At 32.4% G+C, this 24,013-nt stretch overlaps 5 protein-coding genes across 5 annotated transcripts in view; 3 read left to right on the top strand and 2 right to left on the bottom strand.

Moving 5' to 3' along the window:
• LOC142349906 (uncharacterized) overlaps positions 1-24,013 on the top strand; it is a 419,533-nt gene that overhangs the window by 46,911 nt on the left and 348,609 nt on the right. The gene's annotated exons all lie outside the window — the stretch shown is intronic.
• Positions 1-24,013, top strand: part of LOC142349904 (uncharacterized) — a 412,979-nt gene that overhangs the window by 48,036 nt on the left and 340,930 nt on the right. The gene's annotated exons all lie outside the window — the stretch shown is intronic.
• LOC142349900 (endoplasmic reticulum-Golgi intermediate compartment protein 3-like) overlaps positions 1-24,013 on the top strand; it is a 393,083-nt gene that overhangs the window by 48,033 nt on the left and 321,037 nt on the right. The window lies entirely within an intron of this gene.
• LOC142349901 (endoplasmic reticulum-Golgi intermediate compartment protein 3-like) overlaps positions 1-24,013 on the bottom strand; it is a 448,624-nt gene that overhangs the window by 189,565 nt on the left and 235,046 nt on the right. The gene's annotated exons all lie outside the window — the stretch shown is intronic.
• Positions 1-24,013, bottom strand: part of LOC142349903 (uncharacterized) — a 471,688-nt gene that overhangs the window by 212,637 nt on the left and 235,038 nt on the right. The gene's annotated exons all lie outside the window — the stretch shown is intronic.

The raw sequence follows: 24,013 nt of genomic DNA, 5'->3' as shown, positions 1-24,013 counted from the left end.
CAATCAAAAAACGGAGGTAACTGCTCGAACAGAAAGAAGTCAAAATTCAAGTCATGAACAAACTTGCTTTCTGCTAAAAAAAACTTGTAGAATCTCAATACTCATCTTCGAGTCGTAAAAACCTGTAGAATCTCATTACTCCTCTTCGAGTCGTAAAAAACCTGTAGAATATCAATACTCCTCTTCGAGTCGTAAAAAACGTCTACGTATACTTTTAATAAAAATCTGTCAATGAAACTGTTTTTCGAATGATTGCTACAAAAAGACATTAAATAATATGAATTGGTAATTAAGACAGCTGAACAATCGCGTAAATAACTTTTCAACGGTGATGGCGCCAAATTGAAACCAGAGGCTGGATTATGACGGCAAATGTTTCTCACCATTAAACGCGCTAATCGTACTGGAACCAATTTGGTCTCCAGGTGGGTCTTAAATTTCTCGAGAAAAAAAAACGAAACAAAATGAGCAACATATTAAAGATTAAAAAAAACTGAAGTTGGAACTACGCAAAAACTGCACTTTGTTTAAGATTAAGGGAGAAATTGTATATTATCGCAATAATTATTATTAAATAAAATTACAAGTCAGTTTTTCCAATTCAAAATTTTTTGTTCATTGTTTTCTGCACTTTGCTCTTTTTACATGTATTGAAGCCATCATTTTGATGTGACACAGTTTCAGTGCAGAGAAGTATTTGAAAATTATGTTATAAAAAGACGATTTTGTTAATTCAAAGACATTTTTTCCAATTTTTTATCCTGTTTTTCCAAACGCCAACAAAAAGTTGCCAGCGCAAGGTTGAAAATAAATACTTTCAATAAAAAAGAGAATGAAGTTCAAATTTTTTTTAGCAAAGTTAACTAAATGGTCTTCAGCAGAACTCAAAACTAGATTCATAGAACTAAACTGAACAATGAATACAAATTTTATATTGCGAATTGTTTTATAAGAAAGATGAAGCAATCTTTTCCAATCGTAGAGATTTTTCCTAATAAATATTGCTGAGATTTTTTTGTCAAGGACGTAGATATGCATGTCACATCAACTGCTGGGGAGTTTTTTGCTTGGAAATTTGGGATCAGTCGACCTAATTCCTCTAATTGTTTGTGGTGCACGCCTGCGGATCACTCTTCTACCTCATTGTTTTGAATTTTTTTCTTTCGTTCCAATAAAAAAACCATTTCCGTCCAGATCTTTTTGTTTTTATCACAATAAGTTTTTAGATGACTCATTTATGTCCTTTTGGATATTAATTACTATTGTGCTAATTTGTGAAGTTGTCAGACAGTTTAATATTATAATACATTTATTATAGTCCCTCTTTTGAGGTCATACATTACGCTTTAGGGTCCTTTTTACATTTATTCGGATAAATTTTTGAGGATTTAATGAAGTAAATGGGCCAAATAGTGCACTTTATTCGGCAGGGGCGCTGGCTCGAAATGTAAGGTAATTCTTGGTCTTTCTTAATAGAATCCTTCGTTTACTTTTCCATACCTTGAATTTCTCAAATTGAACCGAAACGTCTTTCAAATCTAATTTGTTTCAGAGTCCTACAGAAAAATTTTCCGTAAATAATTTTAAGAAATGAACACATTTTTAAATATTTCACGTTCATTGTGTGATTTACAGATTTTTGAGTGTATAGGTTAGTAGTATAGTATTTTGTCTAGTGCCTGTAGGGGGGTTCGAACCCACCACCCTACAATCACTGGGCAAATTACGGCTAGGCTGTTCCAATGTTCACTAGAGAATAACTGGATAGATCCTAAACTCATAGAATATCATAATATGATTTTTTAATAAAAACTCGAAAAATCCTATATGAGACACCTGATGCTTACAACTTTCTTTCGAAGTCCTAAAATGGTCTGAAATGGATTTTGCGCTATGAAAGAGCGCTCAAAAGTGATTTTTTGTTGATTTCACTTTTTTCACCTATGAAGTATGGGGGTCGAAACATATAAAAAATTTCAAATTTTTGAGAAATTTTTTAAGGTCCTAAAAATGTCTGAAATGGATTTTGCGCTATGAGAGAGCACTCGAAAGTAATTTTTTGTTGACTTCATTTTTTTTACCTAAGCAGTATAGGGGTCGAAACATACAAAATTTTAAATTTTTAAGAAAAATTTTTCAAAATTTTTTAAAGTCCTAAAATGGTCTGGAATGGATTTTGCGCTAAGAAAAAGCATTCAAAAGTGATTTTTGTGGACTTCATTTTGTTCAACCAAGTAGGACCAAATAACTCAGTTTCTGTAAAAGTCTAAAATAAGTCAAAGAGCAGTCAGAAGCAGTTTTTGTTGACAACACTTTTGCAAACGTACAGTATGATGTGGAAAGCTTGTCTTTATTTTTTTATATACATTTGTAACTATGTATGTTTCTATCAAAACAAGTCCGTATATTTGCTTGCATGTGCTCAAATATGTATTTTTTTTAACTCTGAATGAATATATGAAAGAAATGAAAGAATGAAAATTTTGTATAAAATCATGCGTATTCATGTATATAATAATGAAACTATTTATGAAAGTGTAAATTTGTTTAAAATAAATAAAACTGTGCTTAAGTTTAGTAAAATGTTTATATGAGTATAAGCAGAAATGTATGTTTGTGTGTAGAAATTGTAAATGTGTGTATATGTCAAGACGTTCTGGGTTTTACGTGTGTATGTTTTTCTATATGTATACAGTGGAATGTATGTATGTATGTCTGAATGGGTTTATGTATTTATGTATTTCAATGCTTGCAAGTCAGACGAGAGAGAGGGGGAGATAAGTCCCTGGAGGGCAATTTAATTGCCTAAAAGAATGTTGTTATTGGTCTCCACGATCCAATAATATTATATCATGCAAACAGATTTTGACCTTCTCTGTCCTTTAAACAATGGCAAGCAAAATATCACAACCGAAGACGACAACAATTTTTTGATGTTCTGAGCATGCTTTTTTGAAAATTGAATTTTCTTCACCTGTCTAGCTACCATATTAAAAACTATCAAGATTTTTTACAGAAAAAAAATTAAATTCATCCTCTTTGTCTTTAATTCCTTGGCAAGAAAATGATAAAATGTTGGAACACAGAAGACAAAAATAAATTTTTGATGTTCTGAGCATGCTTTTTTGAAAACAGATTTCTCCACACTTATTCAGCTACCAGTCTAGGAATGAGCAAGATTATTTACAGGAAAAATATATATGTGATGAATTGTTGAGAGATATACAATAAATTGAGCTATGTAAAAAGACTAAACCCTGTAAAAAACCAAAAGAGTTTGTGGAAAAACTACGATATGCTGGAGCAGCTGAAATTTTTGGTTAAATAAAGTAGAATAATTGGAATTAATCAAGAACTTGAATCAGAAAAAAAAAGTAATGATGAACAAGAAGAGTAGTTTGCATTGAAACTGTAAAAAGCGCTAAATTTTTCAAAAGTTGTTTTGCCACTTTATCAATTAAACAAGAACAAACACAAACTATGGATCCGTGGTTTGTTGCAAGAAACAGCTTCAGAAATGAATAGATCTTGTTTGCGTATTGAAAATAGCAGTAATGGATATTGCGTCCTGGGACTGAAATATTAAACAAAAGCGAAACGCATCTTCAGTAAATGCTTCCGATAAATTCAACTATTGAACACTGCAAGTAAAGTACCAGAGCACCTCAAGCAACCAGAAATCAAAAAAAGTTCAATATAGAGTCTCCCTGGATCAAATTTACTGCGTTCAGTAACCCTAAGTTAATTTTTTGGATTACTTATTGTTCGGTCCGCGTTTTAAAATGAGATTACCGTAACGATATTTCATAGAGCATCGGAAAGAGCTAAACCCAAAAGAATCTAAAATAAAAGGAACAGAGTCTTCATAACATATAATTGGGCTAAGCAGTCTGGCGAACATATGGGAATTTAACACAACAATATTGCTACCTACTACTACTGCCTAGTACTACTACTACCTACAACTACTATCTACAATTAGTACCTACTACTGCTACCTACTACTACTTCCTACAACTTCTACTAGATACTATTAATAACTACTACAAATACTTATTGGTTCTAAGTTACACTAGTACCTACTACTACTTCTTCTTTTTAATACCTTCAATTATGACCTATTGTTTACTAACTATCTACAACAATGAGTTTCTGTTTTTCTAAAAAATGAAAACAATTCTTATTTCTAGAGACTCGCTGAGCATAAACAACAGAAGCTTTTATCTATCTCAAAGTAATGTGTCCTGACTGACACAGACCGATAGAATTTACCCGCCAATATTTTCCACAAATCATTAAGTGTTTGAAGTTTTTTCAAAGAAATAAAAAACGCTGAAGCTTTGTCGTATACATTAACTCAGTAATTTTCAACTCAATGTTAATTTGTTAAATAACAATTGAAAAATCCATGGTATGATAAATCAAGTTGATATTTAATTAATAAAATCAATGTAGGGTTTTACTGTTTAGCGAACCAGTCTAATTTTTAGAACTTCAAGTAAGTTTTATTGCTATGTTCTTCTCTGAAGTGCGAATTTGTATACTTTTGCAAATCACTTTACCTAAAAGTTGAACCATTGAGTTCGAGTTCGTGTTTGTGATCTAAAATAGTATTCAAGGATAACTGACTTTTTTAAATAAAAAAGACTTGTTTTCTAGTAATCAAAACTCAAGAAACGGAGGCAGTATGGATTTCGATAAGCAATTAAAATAAAATGGTGATGCTTGGTCAATCGTTCTACATAAAAATGGAAGTTTTGAGTTTGTGTCTGAATTTGTGATCTAAAAACACTATTCAAGGATAATTGACTTTGAAAAAAGAGTACTCTTAGTACTAAAAACACAATAATCGGTGACCCTGTAACTTGGAATTACCAAATATAATGAAATTTGATAACTTGACCTAGCGCTCTATATAAAAGTCAAAGTTTGAGTTTGAGTTTGAGTTTGTAATCTAAAAATAGTATTCAAGGGATAATTACGTCATAATAGTTGAGATGTGTTATAAAGTTGCGAACGCAAAGCAATTGAAACACGTTCTCACATTCTATTTAACTACAACTATATATGTGTCAAAAAAGCGAAGGAGACCTTCGGCTTTTACTAAGCTTTTTGATATAGTTTACAATATTATATAGACTATATTCACATGGTCTGTTATGTAATCTTCACTGCACGAGTTCTACAAGCATTTCCGAAGACTATAATTTTGCATTTTTCTGTAGAAAAGAACAGAAAAAACTCATGGTTTTCCAAAATCAGCAATTTTGACATATTTTATCAGTAATTGTTGAAAAGAACGGTCAGTGCAACTTCTTAAGTGATCAATTTTCCTCTGAAGAACGTTCGGCTAATGAACTTTAAATATTGCAAAATAACTACTATGGAGATATTTTAAGTCATGACCACATTAGGTAACAGTTAACACAACTAACCTTGATTTTTTCCTACCATAAAAACCGTCAACACAGACAGTAGAAATCTGATTAGGCGCTTTGATGCCATCGTCAAACTGACAAGTACACTTCTACATTCTATTGTTCAATTTGGAAAAGGTTCCAGTGTTAAAACCCTGCTATCCATAGTACATTAAGTTCAAAGTTTAAAGTATTCAAAATTTTCGGAAATTATTGTTTCACTTTTCTATGTGTTAATAAGTATTGTTGGCTTTGCGTACCTCGTTTTGATGGTATCTTACCAAAAAGGTTTCTATGTTTTTAAACGTTTGTTTGTTATGGATGCTATGAAGGGTCGATTTGAGTTCTTTCAACAGAGTCAAAGACAAAAAAACCAGCAAAAGACAAATCCTGATTATAGAGGCAATTAGACTTAATTGATTTTCAGGTTTTTTAATGCAGTATTTTAATTTTCTCTGAGCTTAAACAAGGTGAGAAATATGTAAAATTTTACTACTATGTGTTTTGCTAAATGCCACTATTGTCAAAAAAAAATCATTGTAATTTAACATGACTTCTATCTTCATGAAAGTTTGTATCCTCTATAACAACAAATGGTAGAATCATTATGTACAAGAAACACATTTTTTCACGAGTAATCATATAGCAAAACCTTAATGTTCAATAAAGCTTTACTGATCTGCAACTTACGCTAAGAGTCAGCGGCCTCACAGGAACTATGTAAAAAAAATTTTCCTCGCGCTCAAAAAAGAAAGCCCTAACGGAATTGCAAATTCATCAAAGGTAAAGAAAAGAAACGTTTTCCACGTTAATTTTGTTTTTTATTTGAAAGACTTAAAGTAAAACAATGCTAAGCTTACATAAAAAAGATTTAGACGATGCAAAACAAAGTTTTATAATACTTCTCTGTCAAACAATTGTTTATGAACAGGCTGAATTTTCATTACTACTCTAACAAATTTGTACTTTTAGAACCTCAATGGTTTGCCTGGAGGAAACTCATAAGAGAACGGACAAGTTTTCACTTCTTGCACTTATTGGAAATTTCGTTCTGATACGTTAAATGCTCACTATTCTTGATACCACAGCCTTATGGATTAACGAAGTTTTGCGTTCCAGTTAACGAATACTTTAATTTTGAAATTTTATGAATTACTTAAATAACATACTGAAATACTTCATATTGACGCATAGCTTTAAAAACTACTGATTGAATTCTGTGAAAACTAAATGTTCCATGACAAACACAAGTTGTTGCACATGTATACAGAAAACACTAGTGCATACTTACGTCTATGGTTCATGTTGAGCCCTTGAGCAGAACATGTTTGTTATCTACTAACAGAAAACGTGAGCAGAAGGTTTTTTATCGTTCCTCGAAACAAACCACGTCATAACTAAGCAAAATCAATACTATTGTACAAATAACTTGGCATTAAACGTAGGACTTAGAACCAGTTACTATATAACTTAGAAGCAATTGTAACCATGAAAGTCAAACAATAAGGCCAATAGGTGAATTTAAATGAATTTGATTTGTCCTGTTTATTCAATTGCTTTTTTTAAGTTAACGTTATACGGGAGCTCACTGTGGGTCGAAATGTATTCCGTAATAAACAGTTGCAAGCCTATGTACTCACTCTCTTTTTATATCAACAGGAAAGAATGAAAATTTTGTATAAAATCATGCGTATTCATGTATATAATAATGAAACTATTTATGAAAGTGCATATTTGTTTAAAGTAAATAAAACTGTGCTTAAGTTTAGTAAAATGTTTATATGAGTATAAGCTGAAATGTATGTTTGTGTATAGAAATTGTAAATGTGTGTATATGTCAAGACGTTCTGGGTTTTACGTGTGTATGTTTTTCTATATGTATAAAGTGGAATGTATGTATGTATGTATGAATGGGTTTATGTATTTATAAATTTCAATGCTTGCAAGTCAGACGAGAGAGAGGGGGAGATAAGTCCCTGGAGGGCAATTTAATTGCCTCAAAGAATGTTGTTATTGGTCTCCACGATACAATAATATTATATCATGCAAACAGATTTTGACCTTCTCTGTCCTTTAAACAATGGCAAGCAAAATATCACAACCGAAGACGACAACAATTTTTTGATGTTCTGAGCATGCTTTTTTGAAAATTGAATTTTCTTCACCTATCTAGCTTCCATATTAAAAACTATCAAGATTTTTTACAGAAAAAAATTAAATTCATGCTCTTTGTCTTTAAATCCTTGGCAAGAAAATGATAAAATGTTGCAACACAGAAGACAAAAATGAATTTTTGATGTTCTGAGCATGCTTTTTGAAAACAGATTTCTCCACACTTATTCAGCTACCCGTCTATGAATGAGCAAGATTATTTACAGGAAAAATATATATGAGATGAATTGTTGAGAGATATACAATAAATTGAGCTATGTAAAAAGACTAAACCCTGTAAAAAACCAAAAGAGTTTGTGGAAAAACTACGATATGCTGGAGCAGCTGAAATTTTTGGTTAAATAAAGTAGAATAATTGGAATTAATCAAGAGCTTGAATCAGAAAAAAGTGTAATGATGTACAAGAAGATTAGTTTGCACTGAAACTGTAAAAAAGCGCTAAAATTTTCAAAAGATGTTTTGCCACTTTATCAATTAAACAAGAACAAACACAACCTATGGATCCGTGGGGTGTTGCTAGAAACAGCTTCAGAAATGTATAGGTCTTGTTTGCGTATTGATAATAGCAGTAATGGATATTGCGTCCTGGGACTGAAATATGAAACAAAAGCGAAACGCATCTTCAGTAAATGCTTCCAATAAATTCAACTATTGAACACTGCAAATAAAGTACCAGAGCACCTCAAGCAACCAGAAATCAAAAAACGTTCATTATAGAGTCTTCCTGGATCAAATTTACTGCGTTCAGTAACCCTATGTTAATTTTTTGGATTACTTATTGTTCGGTCCACGTTTTAAAATGAGATTACCGTAACGATATTTCATAGAGCATCGGAAAGAGCTAAAGCCAAAAGAATCTGAAATAAAAGGAACAGAGTCTTCATAACATATAATTGGGCTAAGCAGTCTGGCGAACATATGGGAATTTCACACAACAATATTGCTAACTACTACTACTGCCTAGTACTACTACCTACAACTACTATCTACAATTAGTACCTACTACTACTGCTACCTACTAGTACTACCTACATCTTCTACTAGATACTATTAATAACTACTACAACTACCTATTGGTTCTAAGTTACACTAGTACCTACTACTACTTCTTTTTAATACCTTCAATTATGACATTTTGTTTACTAACTATCTACTACAAGGAGTTTCTGTTTTTCTAAAAAATAAAAACAATTCTTATTTCTAGAGACTCGCTGAGCATAAACAACAGAAGCTTTTATCTATCTCAAAGTAATGTGTCCTGACTGACACAGACCGACAGAATTTACCCGCCAATATTTTCAACAAATCATTAAGTGTTTGAAGTTTTTTCAAAGACATAAAAAACGTTGAAGCTTTGTCGTATACATTAACTCAGTAATTTTCAACTCAATGTTTATTTGTTAAATAACAATTGAAAAATCCTTGGTATGATATATCAGGTTGATATTTAATTAATAAAATCAATGTAGGGTTTTACTGTTTAGCGAACCAGTCTAATTTTTAGAACTTCAAATAAGTTTTATTGCTATGTTCTTCTTTGAAGTGCGAATTTTGTATACTTTTGCCAATCACTTTAACTAAAAGTTGAACCATTGAGTTCGAGTTCGTGTTTGTGATCTAAAATAGTATTCAAGGATAACTGACTTTTTTAAATAAAAAAGACTTGTTTTCTAGTATTCAAAACTCAACAAATGGAGGCGGTATGAATTTCGATAAGCAACTAAAATAAAATGGTGATGCTTGGTCAATCGTTCTACATAAAAATGGAAGTTTTGAGTTTGTGTCTGAATTTGTGATCTAAATCCACTATTCAAGGATAATTGACTTTGAAAAAAGAGTACTCTTAGTACTAAAAACACAATAATCGGTGACCATGTAATTTGGAATTACCAAATATAATGAAATTTGATAACTTGACCTAGCGCTCTACATAAAAGTCAAAGTTTGAGTTTGAGTTTGAGTTTGTGATCTAAAAATAGTATTCAAGGGATAATTACGTCATAATAGTTGAGATGTGTTATAAAGTTGCGAACGCAAAACAATTGAAACACGTTCTCACGTTCTATTTAACTACAGCTATATATGTGTCAAAAAAGCGAAGGAGACCTTCGGCTTTTACTAAGCTTTTTGATATAGTTTTCTTATTTATATAGACTATATTCACATGGTCTGTTATGTAATCTTCACTGCACGAGTTCTACAAGCATTTCTGAAGGCTATAATTTTGCATTTTTCTGTAGAAAAGAACAGAAAAAACTCATGGTTTTCCAAAATCAGCAATGTTGACATATTTTACCAGTAATTGTTGAAAAGAACGGTCAGTGCAACTTCTTAAGTGATCAATTTTCCTCTGAAGAATGTTCGGCTAATGAACTTAAAATATTGCAAAATAACTAACATGGAGATATTTTAAGTCATGACCACATTAGGTAACAGTTAACACAACTAACCTTGATTTTTTCCTACCATAAAAATCGTCAACACAGACAGTAGAAATCTGATTAGGCGCTTTGATGCCATCGTCAAACTGACAAGTACATTTCTACATTCTATTGGTCAATTTGGAAAAGGTTCCAGTGTTAAAACCCTGCTATCCATAGAACATTAAGTTCAAAGTTTAAAGTATTCAAAATTTTCGGAAATTAGTGTTTCACTTTTCTATGTGTTAATAAGTATTGTTGGCTTTGCGTACCTCGTTTTGATGGTATCTTACCAAAAAGGTTTCTATGTTTTCAAACGTTTGTTTGTTATGGATGCTATGAAGAGTCGATTTGAGTTCTTTCAACAGAGTCAAAGACAAAAAAACCAGCAAAAGACAAATCTAGATTATAGAGGCAATTAGACTTATTTGATTTCCAGATTTTTTAATGCAGTATTTTATTTTTCTCTGAGCTTAAACAAGGTGAGAAATATGTAAAATTTTACTACTATGTGTTTTGCTAAATGCCACTATTGTCAATAAAAATTTATCATGACTTCTATCTTCATGAAAGTTTGTATCCTCTGTAACAACAAATGGTAGAATCATTATGTACAAGAAACATTTTTTTTCACGAGTAATCATATAGCAAAACCTTAATATTCAATAAAGCTTTACTGATCTGCAACTTACGCTAAGAGTCTGCGGCCTCACAGGAACTATGTAAAAAATTTTTTTCGTCGCGCTCAAAAAAGGAAACCCCTAACGGAACTGCAAATTCATCTAAGGTAAAGAAAAGAAACGTTTTCCACGTTAAATTTGTTTCTTATTTGAGAGACTTAAAGTAAAAAAAAATGCCTAGCTTACATAAAAAAGATTTAGACGATGCAAAACAAAGTTTTATAATACTTCTTTGTCAAACAATTGTTTATGAACAGGCTGAATTTTCATTAATATTCTAACAAATTTGTACTTTTAGAACCTCAATGGTTTGCCTGGAGGAAACTCATAAGAGAACGGACAAGTTTTCACTTCTTGCACTTATTGGAAATTTCGTTCTGATACGTTAAATGCTTACTATTCTTGATACCATAGCCTTATGGATTAACGAAGTTTTGCGTTCCAGTTAACGAAAACTTTAATTTTGAAATTTTATGACTTACTTAAATAACATACTGAAATACTTCATATTGACGCATAGCTTTAAAAATTACTGATTGAATTCTGTGAAAACTAAATGTTCCATGACAAACACAAGTTGTTGCACATGTATACAGAAAACACTAGTGCATACTTACGTCTATGGTTCAGGTTGAGCCTTTGAGCAAAACATGTTTGTTATCTACTAGCAGAGAACGTGAGCAGAAGGTTTCTAATCGTTCCTCGAAACAAACCACGTCATAACTAAGCAAAATCAATACTATTGTACAAATAACTTGGCATTAAATGTACGACTTAGAACCAGTTACTATATAACTTAGAACCAATTGTAACCATGAAAGTCAAACAATAAGGCCAATAGGTGAATTTAAATGAATTTGATTTGTCCTGTTTATTCAATTGCTTTTTTTAAGTTAACTTCTTACGGGAGCTCACTGTGGGTGGAAATGTATTCCGTAATAATCATTTGCAAGCCTATGTACTCACTCTTTTTTTATATCAAAGTTTGCTGCAACACCGTAGAGTACATTCATATACGCCTTCTTGATCACAGACAAGAGAATACTTAAGCAAACTAAAAAAAGTGCCTTTAGCCGAAAATATTATGCAAGAATTTTGCAGAGCAGACTGAACTTCTCACAATATAAGTATTTTCCTCCATGAATTATCAAGTAGTCAAGTTGAATTTTTGTTTCAACCGGTGACTTGTAAGAGAGCTGAAGTGAAATGAGCCGATTTAAAAGAGAGCCGACATTTTATTTAAATTATTAGTTGATATTTTAAGATAAATTTTGTGGCCAATTAAATTGGCTCATCAAATGAGTCTAATAAATTTTTCACCAATCATAACCGAGTATTTGAGAAAAGAAAATTTAGTATCTCCTAGTATAGACACTGAAAGCGAATTTAAAATAAATTATCTTGAAACCATCGCGGACCATGGCCATGCCTCAGCGGCTCTTGGGACTTGATATGAAACTATCATAACCAAACATGAGACCAATTGACCCACTCAGGTACTCTTCTCAGTAAACAACTAACAATTTAGGGTAATTAACAGCAACTTTTTGATTTCGGCTCTACTTATATCAATACAAGTTGCGGCGTTTTCTAACGTCAGCTCTTTATAACGTCGAATCTCTTGCGCGTATCCGTTTCAACTTTTTCAGAACAACAATTTACGGTTTGGTGATCCTACTCTACAACAAATTTCTGACTTTCTACTCCTTTGAACAGGCCGAACACCGTTTCCTGTTTCTCTGACGTGGATAATGTTGAATCAACAAACTGTATTTTAAAGGAGTGGATTTGCAACTACTAAATTTTGGATAATAAGCATACACAATGAAGTTTAATAATGCACAGCATTTCAAAATAACTGGTTATAAATGGAAACAATTCAATACTGAAAACCAACGTCTATTTCATAAGCTTTTATCAACAAGAACTTTTCAGTTCTGGTTGTTATTGTCACATGAACTCCTCACATTTTCATCGAATCTCATTCTTTTTGGAAAATTTCCACTGTGAAGTACACATCCTCGAACTACCCGATGGCTCCTCTTTTGTAGAACATTGCTAGACGATGGCTCAGTGCTAAATTTCTGGAAGTTTTTTTCAATTTTTGAGTTTTCTTCAAGAAGGCTAGGGAATCGTTCTAAGATGGAAAATATCACAGTCTTTCTGTTATCATCGGATGTGGATGATGTAGTATGATCAAAACTATCGTGAATAGTGGTTAGTTTGCTTTCAACTCTGCATGATTCGAGTTTTTTCCATAGATTTTCCAAATCTTCTAAAGCAGCGAAGTATTCTTCATGGCTCCTGAAGAGGGGCATACTTTCAAAATCGTAACTGCGCAAAATGCTCTTGATCTAAATGGGAAGTGATCCTATGTCAGAAGTCAAAGGATTGGGTATATGCTGAGAAGTTGCTTCAGTTTCCGAGGGGTTGAGTTGTTGATAAAGTCTTCTTCTTCGGTTATATTAGGTAATGTAGTAACAAAGTCAATTAATTTTTGGGTATGAGGCAATGATCGAAGGTAGTCCAGCTTGAAATTGAACTGTCCTTCCTTTGTTGTATAAAGGCAATATTACTTTGATAACGAGTTTGATAGACAATTGTGCGCGGAAATGAGCCTTCAAATAACAATAGGATATGATACATTATAAGTTATAAACCAGCAGTTGAATTTGGGTTTTGGCATACACTAACTGAATGGAATACCACTCAAGAATGAAAACGCTAAAATGTTATTTTGAGAAGAAAGTCATTCAGTTAAAAGTAATTTCAAAACAGTTGGCTGGGATGTTAGCATTCGTTCTATTAGCCTAATTAGCCAAATAGTTTCCAATGAATACCTATGACATTTCGAGGACGCCTCAGTTGTTAAACCTGTTAGACTAATTCTTATAGATTTTCTTTTGTAAAATGGGTTGAAGTTTCTCCTAAGTACCTTGGACAGTGACATTTCAAGGTTTTGATTTGATTGCTAGGCATAAAGCAGAAGAATTGCACTGTGTGTGTGTGAGAAGTTCAGTCTGCTCTGCAAAATTCTTGCATAATAGTTTTGGCTAAAGGCACTTTTATTAGTTTGCTTAAGTATTCTCTTGTCTGTGATCAAGAAGGCGTATATGAATGTACTCTACTGTGTTGCAGCAAACGTTGAGATAAAAAGAGAGTGAGTACATAGGCTTGCAAATGTTTAATACGGAATACATTTCGACCCACAGTGTGCTCCAGTGTAACGTTCCATGACAAACACAAGTGTTCCATGACAAACACAAGTTGTTGCACATGTATACAGAAAACACTAGTGCATACTTACGTCTATGGTTCAGGTCGAGCCTTTGAGCAAAACATGTTTGTTATCTACTAACAGAAAACGTGAGCAGAAGGTTTCTAATCGTTCCTCGAAATAAACCACGTCATAACTAAGCAAAATCAATACTATGTACAATTAACTTGGCATTAAACGTACGACTTAGAACCAGTTACTATATAACTTAGAAGCAATTGTAACCATGAAAGTCAAACAATAAGGCCAATAGGTGAATTTAAATGAATTTGATTTATCCTGTTAATTCAATTGCTTTTTTTAAGTTAACGTTATACGGGAGCTCACTGTGGGTCGAAATGTATTCCGTAATAAACATTTGCAAGCCTATGTACTCACTCTTTTTTATATCAAAGTTTGCTGCAACACAGTAGAGTACATTCATATACGCCTTCTTGATCACAGACAAGAGAATACTTAAGCAAACTAAAAAAAGTGCCTTTAGCCGAAAATATTATGCAAGAATTTTGCACAGCAGACTGAACTTCTCACAATATAAGTATTTTCCTCCATGAATTATCAAGTGGTCGAGTTGAATTTTTGTTTCAACCGGTGACTTGTAAGAGAGCTGAAGTGAAATGAGCCGATTTAAAAGAGAGCCGACAATTTATTTAAATTATTAGTTGATATTTTAAGATAAAATTTGTGGCCAATTAAATTGGCTTCTCAAATGAGTCTAATAAATTTTTCACCAATCATAACCGAGTATTTGAGAAAAGAAAATTTAGTATCTCCTAGTATAGACACTGAAAACGAATTAAAAATAAATTATCTTGAAACCATCGCGGACCATGGCCATGCCTCAGCGGCTCTTGGGACTTGATATGAAACTATCATAACCAAACATGAGACCAATTGACCCACTCAAATACTTTTCCTATGATCAACTAACAATTTAGGGTAATTAACAGCAACTTTTTGAACAAGCCGAACACCGTTTCCTGTTTCTCTGACGTGGATAATGTTGAATCAACAAACTGTATTTTAAAGGAGTGGTTTTGCAACTACTAAATTTTGGATAATAAGCATACACAATGAAGTTTAATAATGCACAGCATTTCAAAATAACAGGTTATAAATGGAAACAATTCAATACTGAAAACCAACGTCTAGTTCATAAGCTTTTATCAACAAGAACTTTTCAGTTCTGGTTGTTATTGTCACATGAACTCCTCACATTTTCATCGAATCTCATTTTTTTGGAAAATTTCCACTGTGAAGTACACATCCCCGAACTACCCGATGGCTCCTCTTTTGTAGAGCATTGCTAGACGATGGCTCAGTGCTAAATTTCTGGAAGTTTTTTTCAATTTTTGAGTTTTCTTCAAGAAGGTTAGGAAATCGTTCTAAGATGGAAAATATCACAGTCTTTCTGTTATCATCGGATGTGGATGATGTAGTATGATCAAAACTATCGTGAATAGTGGTTAGTTTGCTTTCAACTCTGCATGATTCGAGTTTTTTCCATAGATTTTCCAAATCTTCTAAAGCAACGAAGTATTCTTCATGGCTCCTGAAGAGGGGCATACTTTCAAAATCGTAACTACGCAAAATGCTCTTGATGTAAATGGGAAGTGATCCTATGTCAGAAGTCAAAGGATTGGGTATATGCTGAGAAGATACTTCAGTTTCCGAGGGGGCTGAGTTGTTGATAAAGTCTTCTTCTTCGGTTATATTAGGTAATGTAGTAACAAAGTCAATAAGTTTTTGGGTATGAGGCAATGATCGAAGGTAGTCCAGCTTGAAATTGAACTGTCCTTCCTTTGTTGTATAAATGCAATATTGTTTTGATAACGAGTTTGATCGACAATTGTGCGCGGAAATGAGCCTTCAAATAACGTTAGGATATGATACATTATAAGTTATAAACCAGCAGTTGAATTTGGGTTTTGTCATACACTAACTGAATGGAATACCAGTCAAGAATGAAAACGCTAAAATGTTATTTTGAGAAGAAAGTCATTCAGTTAAAAGTAATTTCAAAACAGTTGGCTGGGATGTTAGCATTCGTTCTATTAGCCTAATTAGCCAAATAGTTTCCAATGAATACCTATGACATTTCGAGGACGCCTCAGTTGTTAAACCTGTTAGACTAATTCTTATAGGTTTTCATTCGTAAAATGGATTGAAGTTTCTCCTAAGTACCTTGGACAGTGACATTTCAAGGTTTTGATTTGATTGCTAGGCATAAAGCAGAAGAATTGCACTGTGTGTGTGTGTGAGAAGTTCAGTCTGCTCTGCAAAATTCTTGCATAATAGTTTTGGCTAAAGGCACTTTTATTAGTTTGCTTAAGTATTCTCTTGTCTGTGATCAAGAAGGCGTATATGAATGTACTCTACTGTGTTGCAGCAAACGTTGAGATAAAAAAAGAGTGAGTACATAGGCTTGCAAATGTTTAATACGGAATACATTTCGACCCACAGTGTGCACCAGTGTAACGTTAACTTATAAAAAAAGCAATTGAATAAACAGGACAAATCAAATTCATTTAAATTCACCAATTGGCCTTATTGTTTGACTTTCATGGTTACAATTGCTTCTAGGTTATATAGTAACTGGTTCTAAGTCGTACGTTTAATGCCAAGTTATTTGTACAATAGTATTGATTTTGCTTAGTTATGACGTGGTTTATTTTGAGGAACGATAAGAAACCCTCTGCTCACGTTTTCTGTTAGTAGATAACAAACATGTTTTGCTCAAAGGCTCAACCTGAACCATAGACGTAAGTATGTACTAGTGTTTTCTGTATACATGTGCAACAACTTGTGTTTGTCATGGAACATTTAGTTTTCACAGAATTCACTCAGTAGCTTTTAAAGCTATGTGTCAATATGAAGTCAGTATGTTATTTAAGTAACTCATAAAATTTTAAAACCTAAGTATTCATTAACGCGAACGCAAAACTTCGTTAATCCATAAGGCTATGGTATCAAGAATAGTAAGCATTTACCGTATCAGAACGAAATTTCCAATAAGTGCAAGAAGTGAATACTTGTCCTTACTCTTATGAGTTTCCTCCAGGCAAACCATTGAGGTTTTAAAAGTACAAATTCGTTTGAGTAGTAATGAAAATTCAGCCTGTTCATAAACATTTGTTTGACAAGGATGTATTATAAAACTTTATTTTGCATAGTCTAAATCTTTTTTATGTCAGCTAGGCATTGTTTTACTTTAAGTCTTTCAAATAAAAAAACAAATTTAACGTTCAAAACGTTTCTTTGCCTTACCTTTGATAATTTTGCAGTTCCGTTACGGGTTTCTTTTTTTGAACGCCACGAAAAATTTTTTTACATAGTTCTTGCGAGGCCTCTGATTCTTAGCGTAAGTTGCAGATCAGTAAAGCTTTATTGAAGATTAAGGTTTTGCTATATGATTACTCGTGAAAAAAATGTTTCTTGTACATAATGATTCTACCATTTGTTGTCATAGAAGATACAAATTTTCATGAAGATAGATATCATGTTCAATTACAATGGTTTTTATTGACAATAGTGGCATTTAGCAAAACACATAGTAGTAAAATTCCACCTGGAACTTTTTTCTAAGAGACATTTTTACAGATTTCGCACATGTTTAAGCTCAGAGAAAACTAAAATCCTGCATTAAAAAACTTGTAATTCAAGTAAGCCTAATTGCTTCTATGATCAGGATTTGTTTTTTGGTGGTTTTTTTGTCTTTGACTCTGTTGAAAGAACTCAAATCGACTCTTCATAGCATCCATAACAAACAAACGTTTGAAAACATACAAAACCTTTGTGGTAAGATACCATCAAAACGAGGTACGCAAAGCCAACAATACTTATTAACACATAGAAAAGTGAAACACTAATTTCCGAAAACTTTGAATACTTTAAACTTTGAACTTAATGTACTATGGATAGCAGGGTTTTAACACTGGAACCTTTTCCAAATTGACCAAAGAATGTAGAAAAGTACTTGCCAGTTTGACCATGGCATCAAAGCGCCTAATCTGATTTCTACTGTCTCTGTTGACGGTTTTTATGGTAGGAAAAAATCAAAGTTAGTTGTGTTAACTGTTACCTAATGTGGTCATGACTTAAAATATCTCCATATTAGTTATTTTGCAATATTTAAAGTTCATTAGCCGAACATTCTTCAGAGAAAAATTGATCAGTTAAGAAGTTGCACTGACCGTTCTTTTCAAGAATTACTGGTAAAATATGTCAACATTGCTGATTTTGGAAAATCATGAGTTTTTTCTGTTCTTTTCTACAGAAAAATGCAAAATTATAGTCTTCAGGAATGCTTGTAGAACTCGTGCAGTAAAGATTACATAACAGATAATGTGAATATAGTCTATATAATATTGTAAACTTTATCAAAAAGCTTAGTAAAAGCAGAAGGTCTCTTTTGCTTTTTTGACACATATATAGCTGTAGTTTAAATAGAATGTGAGAACGTGTTTCAATTGTTTTGCGTTCGCAACTTTATTACACAACTCAACTATTATGACGTAATTATCCCTTGAATACTATTTTTGGATCACAAACTCCAACTCAAACTCAAACTTTGACTTTTAATTAGCGCGATAGGCCAAGCTATCACATTTCATTATATTTGATAATTCCAAGTTACACGGTCACCGGTTATTGTGTTTTTAGTACTAAGAGTTCTCTTTTTTAAAGTCAATTATCCTTGAGTAGTGTTTTTAGATCACAAATTCAGACACAAACTCAAAACCTCCATTTTTATGTAGAACGATTGACCAAGCATCACCATTTTATTTTACTTGCTTATCGGTATCCATACCGCCTCCGTTTGTTGAGTTTTGAATACTAAAAACAAGGCTTTTTTATTTAAAAAAGTCAGTTATCCTTGAATACTATATTAGATCACAAACATGAACTCGAACTCAATGGTTCAAATTTTAGGTAAGGTGATTGGCCACCTTTCACAATTTTATTATACTTGCTTATCCAAAGCCATACCGTCTCCGGTTTTTGAGTTTTGAACACTATTAAAGAAGAATTTTGTTTCAAATTCCGCAAAAAGTACTTCTCTGGAATCATTTGGTGCCCATTGAGCGTAAACACCTAAATTTAAAGTTTTTGTCTGAGCTCTCAAATCCAACAAGACTGTTTCACTTAATTTTGCTGAAAAACGTTTCATGAGGTTGTTTTATTTTTAATTTTCTTCAAATAAACAATGACCAAACAACGATAAACAATGAATAAAATTAGGAAGAAGTCAATAAAACAAAAATTGCAAAATAATGTAGCGCTAAACTTTTAATGTATAGTAAGCTCACAATTACAGTCTTAGCTGTGAACACATCCTGAACCGAAGCTAAGGTTAATATGAAACTCAACTAACACATATCCTTCTGGCAAGCTATCCCAGCAGTTTTCAGTCTATACAATTTTTTGAAACGTAAGGATTCAGAAAAAGTTGTGTACTACCTGAAAACTGAAACAACACGTGACTCTGAACATACGAAAACAACTATTTAGAGTTAAATCCCAGTTTTTTTTGGATAATGTAGGTACGTTGTAAAGTGTTTGTTTCAATTAAGGTACACGCTATGAAATTTTTGAAGCAAGCATGTTTCTATAAAAATGATATTATAAATAGACATAGTGCAACGCCATTGTGAACCAGTCAATGTTTACGCTATACAACCCTTTATATATTAAATTTTGAAAGTTTGAGTTTCATACCTATCAATTAATTGCAAATGGAATCAGACGTCATACATTGAATAAACAAAAAAACAGCATTTGAACAAAAAACTTTAGTTCGTGACTGATCTCTCATAAGTGAAAAAAGTATACAAAATTTGCACTTCAAAGAAGAACATAGCAAAAAAACTTATTTGAAGTTCTAAAAATTAGAATGGTTCGCAAAGCAGTAAAACCCTACATTGATTTAATTAGTTAAATATCAACCTGATATATCATATCATAGATTTTTCAATTGTTATTTAACAAATTAACATTGAGTTAAAAATTACTGGGTTAATGTATACGACAAAGCTTCAGCGTTTTTTATATCTTTGAAAAAACTTCAAACACTTAATGATTTGTTGTAAATATTGGCGGGTAAATTCTATTGGTCTGTGTCAGCCAGGGCATATTACTTTGAGATAGATAAAATCTTCTGTTGTTTGTGCTCAACGAGTCTCTGGAGATAGGAATTGTTTTCATTTTTTAGAAAAACAGAAACCCTTTGTTGTATATAGTTAGTAAACAATAGGTAATATTTGAAGGTATTAAAAGGAAGTAATAGTAGAAGGTACTAGTGTAACTTAGAACCAATAAGTAGTTGTAGTAATTAGTAATAGTATCTAGTAGAAGTTGTCGGTAGTACTATTATGTAGCAGTAGTAGTAGGTACTAATCGTAGATAGTAGTTGTAAGTACTAGTAGTACGCAGTACCAGTAGTAGGTAGCAGTAGTGTTGTGTTAATATCCAATATGTTCGCCAGACTGCTTTGCCCAATTATATGTTATGAAGACTCTGTTCCTTTTATTTTAGATTCTTTTGGGTTTAGCTCTTTCCGATGCTCTATGAAATATCGTTACGGTAATCTCATTTTAAAACGCGGACCGAACAATAAGTAATCCAAAAAATTAACTTAGGGTTACTGAACGCAGTAAATTTGATCCACGGAGACTCTATGATGAACTTTTTTTGATTTCTGGTTGCTTGAGGTGCTCTGGTACTTTACTTGCAGTGTTCAATAGTTGAATTTATCGGAAGCATTTACTGAAGATGCGTTTCGCTTTTGTTTAAAATTTCAGTCCCAGGACGCAATATCCATTACTGCTATTATCAAAACGCAAACAAGACCTATACATTTCTGAAGCTGTTTCTAGCAATCACCCACTGATCCATAATTTGTGTTTGTTCTTGCTTAATTGATAAAATGACTAATTCCTTTTTGAAAATTTTAGCGCTTTTTACAGTTCCAGTGCGAACTACTCTTCTTGTACATCATTACAATTTTTGTCTGATTCATGCTCTTAATGAGTTCCTATCATTCTACTTTATTTAACTAAAAGTTCAGCTGCTCCTGCATATCAAAGTTTTCCACCCACATTTTCGGTTTTTTACAGAGTTTATTCTTTATACTTAGATCAATTTATTGTTTACCTCTCAACAATTCATCTCAAATATATTTTTATGTAAACAATCTTGCTCATTCCTAGACGGGTAGCTGAATAAGTGTAGAGAAATCTGTTTTCAAAAAAGCATGCTCAGAACATCAAAAAGTTGTTTATGTCTTCTGTGTTGCAACACTTTATCATTTTCTTGCCAAGGATTAAAAGGCAAAGAGCCTGATTTTTTTTTTGTAAAAAATCTTGATAGTTTTTAATATGGTAGCTAAATAGGTGTCGAAAATTCAAATCTCAAAAAAACATGCTCAGAATGTCAAAAAATTGTTGTCGTCTTCGGTTGTGACATTTTGCTTGCCAATGTTTAAAGGACAGAGTTTATCAACGCTGAAGGCCAAAATCTGTTTGCAAGATATAACATTATTGGATCGGGGACACAAGTAACAACATTCTTCAAAGCAATAAAATTGCCCTCCGGGGACTTATCTCCCTCTCTCTCTCTCTCTCTCTCTCTCTCTCTCTCGTCTGACTTGCAAGCATATAAATACATAAATACATAAACACATTCAGACATATATACATACATTCTACAGTATACATATAGAAAAACATACAAACCTAAAATCAAGAATGTCTTGACATATACACCCATTTACATTTTTTAAACACAAACATACATTTCAGCTTATACTCATACAAACATATTACTAAACTTAAGCACAGTTATATTTACTTATAAACAAATATACACTTTCATATATACTTTCATTACTATATACATGAATACGCATGATTTTATACATAAAATTTTCATTCTTTCCTTTATTTCAGTAGTTCAATCAGAGATAATTACATTTTTGAACGCATGCTTGCAAACATCCGTACTTGTTTTGATAGAAACATATATACTTGTTTATAAAAAAAAGACAAGCTTTCCACATCATACTGTACATTTGCAGAAGTATTGTGAGCAAAAACTGCTTCTGACTGCTCTTTGAGTTATTGCAGACCATTTAAGAAGCTGAGTTTTTCCTACCCTACTTGGTTGAATAAAATGAAGTCCACAAAAAATCACTTTTGAGTGCACTTTCATAGCGCAAAATCCATTTCAAACCATTTTAGGACTTTAAAAAATTTTGGAATTTTTTTCTCAAAAATTCAAAATTTTTGAATCTATCGACCCCTATACTGCATGGGAGAAAAAGGTGAAGTCAACAAAAAATCACTTTTGAGTGCTCTTTCATAGCGCAAAATCCATTCCAGACCATTTTAGTACTCCAAAAGATTTTGGAATTTTTCTCTCAAAATTTTGGAATTTTTGTATGTTTCAACCCCTATACTGCTTAGGTGAAAAAAACCAAAGTCAACAAAAAATCACTTTTGAGTGCTCTTTCATAGTGAAAAATCCATTTCGTACCATTTTAGGACTTCAAAATATTTTGAAAAATTTTTACTAAAAAATTTGAAATTTTTTTCTAAGTTGTAAACATCAGGTGTCTCATATAGGATTTTTCGAGTTTTTATTTAAAAAATCAGATTATGATATTCTATGAGTTTAGGATCTATCCAGTTATTCTCTAGTGAATATTGGAACAGCCGTAATTTGCCCAGTGATTGTAGGGTGGTGGGTTCGAACCCCTCCCCTACAAGAAATTTTACCTCTGAAAAAGTGATTTTCTCTAAGTCAAATCAAATTTTTTGGCTAACTTTCACCAGCCTGGGTGAGAATGCACCCAGGCTGGCAAAAGTTAGCCAAAAAATTTGATTTGACTTAGAGAATAAATCACTTTTTCAGAGGTAAAGTTTCTTGTAGGGGGGTTCGAACCCCCCCCCCCCTACAAGCACCAGGCAAATTACTATACTACTTAGGTTGCATTGATTTGTGGTAATTGACAAATTTTTTTTGGCTAATATCTTCCTGAATAACATTCAAAATCTAAACCTGATATTTTTCGTCTGTGAGAACTAAAGTTTCCTATTTTTAAAAAGAATTATTTTTTCATTCTTATTGTTGCTCAAGGAAATTTATTTGTATTTCGAATAATAACTATTTTAGAAAATCCTCGTCAATTTTTTTTAGCTTAAGTGTGGTACTTGCCGAACAACAAATTGTTTTTCAATCTCATCGAAGGAAACCATGAAATCTTCTACTTGATATATTAGAGCAAAAACTTAAAAGTGCTTTCCAGGGTAACAATTTGTTCACATCATTTTATCGCGTGTCGGAAAGCTGGACTCTGGCAAAAAAAATCTGATGTTGTTTTTAGTTTCCTATGAAAAATCTATATAAACGAAATGAAAATCAGCAAATCAATAATGATCTTTCTATGATGATTTGGATACGACTATGAGTTATAATTTGAAGAAATTAAATAAACAGTAGTTTTACCCATGCAGATTAATAGTCTGCACCAAAAATTTGAGCTAAAAGGCATCATTATAGGCAAGCTCATTCAAAGCTAGTTTAAAGTTTCAGAGTTATTAATTATTGTTAATGTTAGTTTAAAAATAAAGAAACCCGGTGCTAATGAAAAAAATTAAAACATGATATAAAATCGGTAATCATCATTGACAGTCTCAATTAAAGATTAAAATCCCAATTTAGGAGGCCCAAAAATATTACTGCTTTGCTACCTGAGAAAAAAGGTTTGTTTTATAATTAAACTTGAACTTGAGTGAATTGGGAAACATTTGTTAGTTTTCCTTTTCCCAGATCTGAATGGGAACATTAGTTGGAATAATGAGAAGGAAGCGGGCAAAATTACTTTAATTGTGCCTCGGGCTGAACAAAAAGAGGCAAGGCATTCAACCAGGTGTGAATAACTGACTGCGGCAAGCTACACAGGCATCCCTTCCAGCAATCTGATTGGACAGTCGGATCAGCCAATCATAATGCAGAATGGAGTAATTGAAAAAGAAAAGTGAAAAAGAA

The sequence above is a fragment of the Convolutriloba macropyga genome, chromosome 11 (assembly GCF_964194025.1).
Source record: "Convolutriloba macropyga chromosome 11, txConMacr16.3, whole genome shotgun sequence".
Lineage (NCBI taxonomy): Eukaryota > Metazoa > Xenacoelomorpha > Acoela > Convolutidae > Convolutriloba > Convolutriloba macropyga.
The sequence above is the reverse complement of the archived record's forward strand: the minus strand, read 5'-3'. Positions and strand labels throughout refer to the sequence as shown.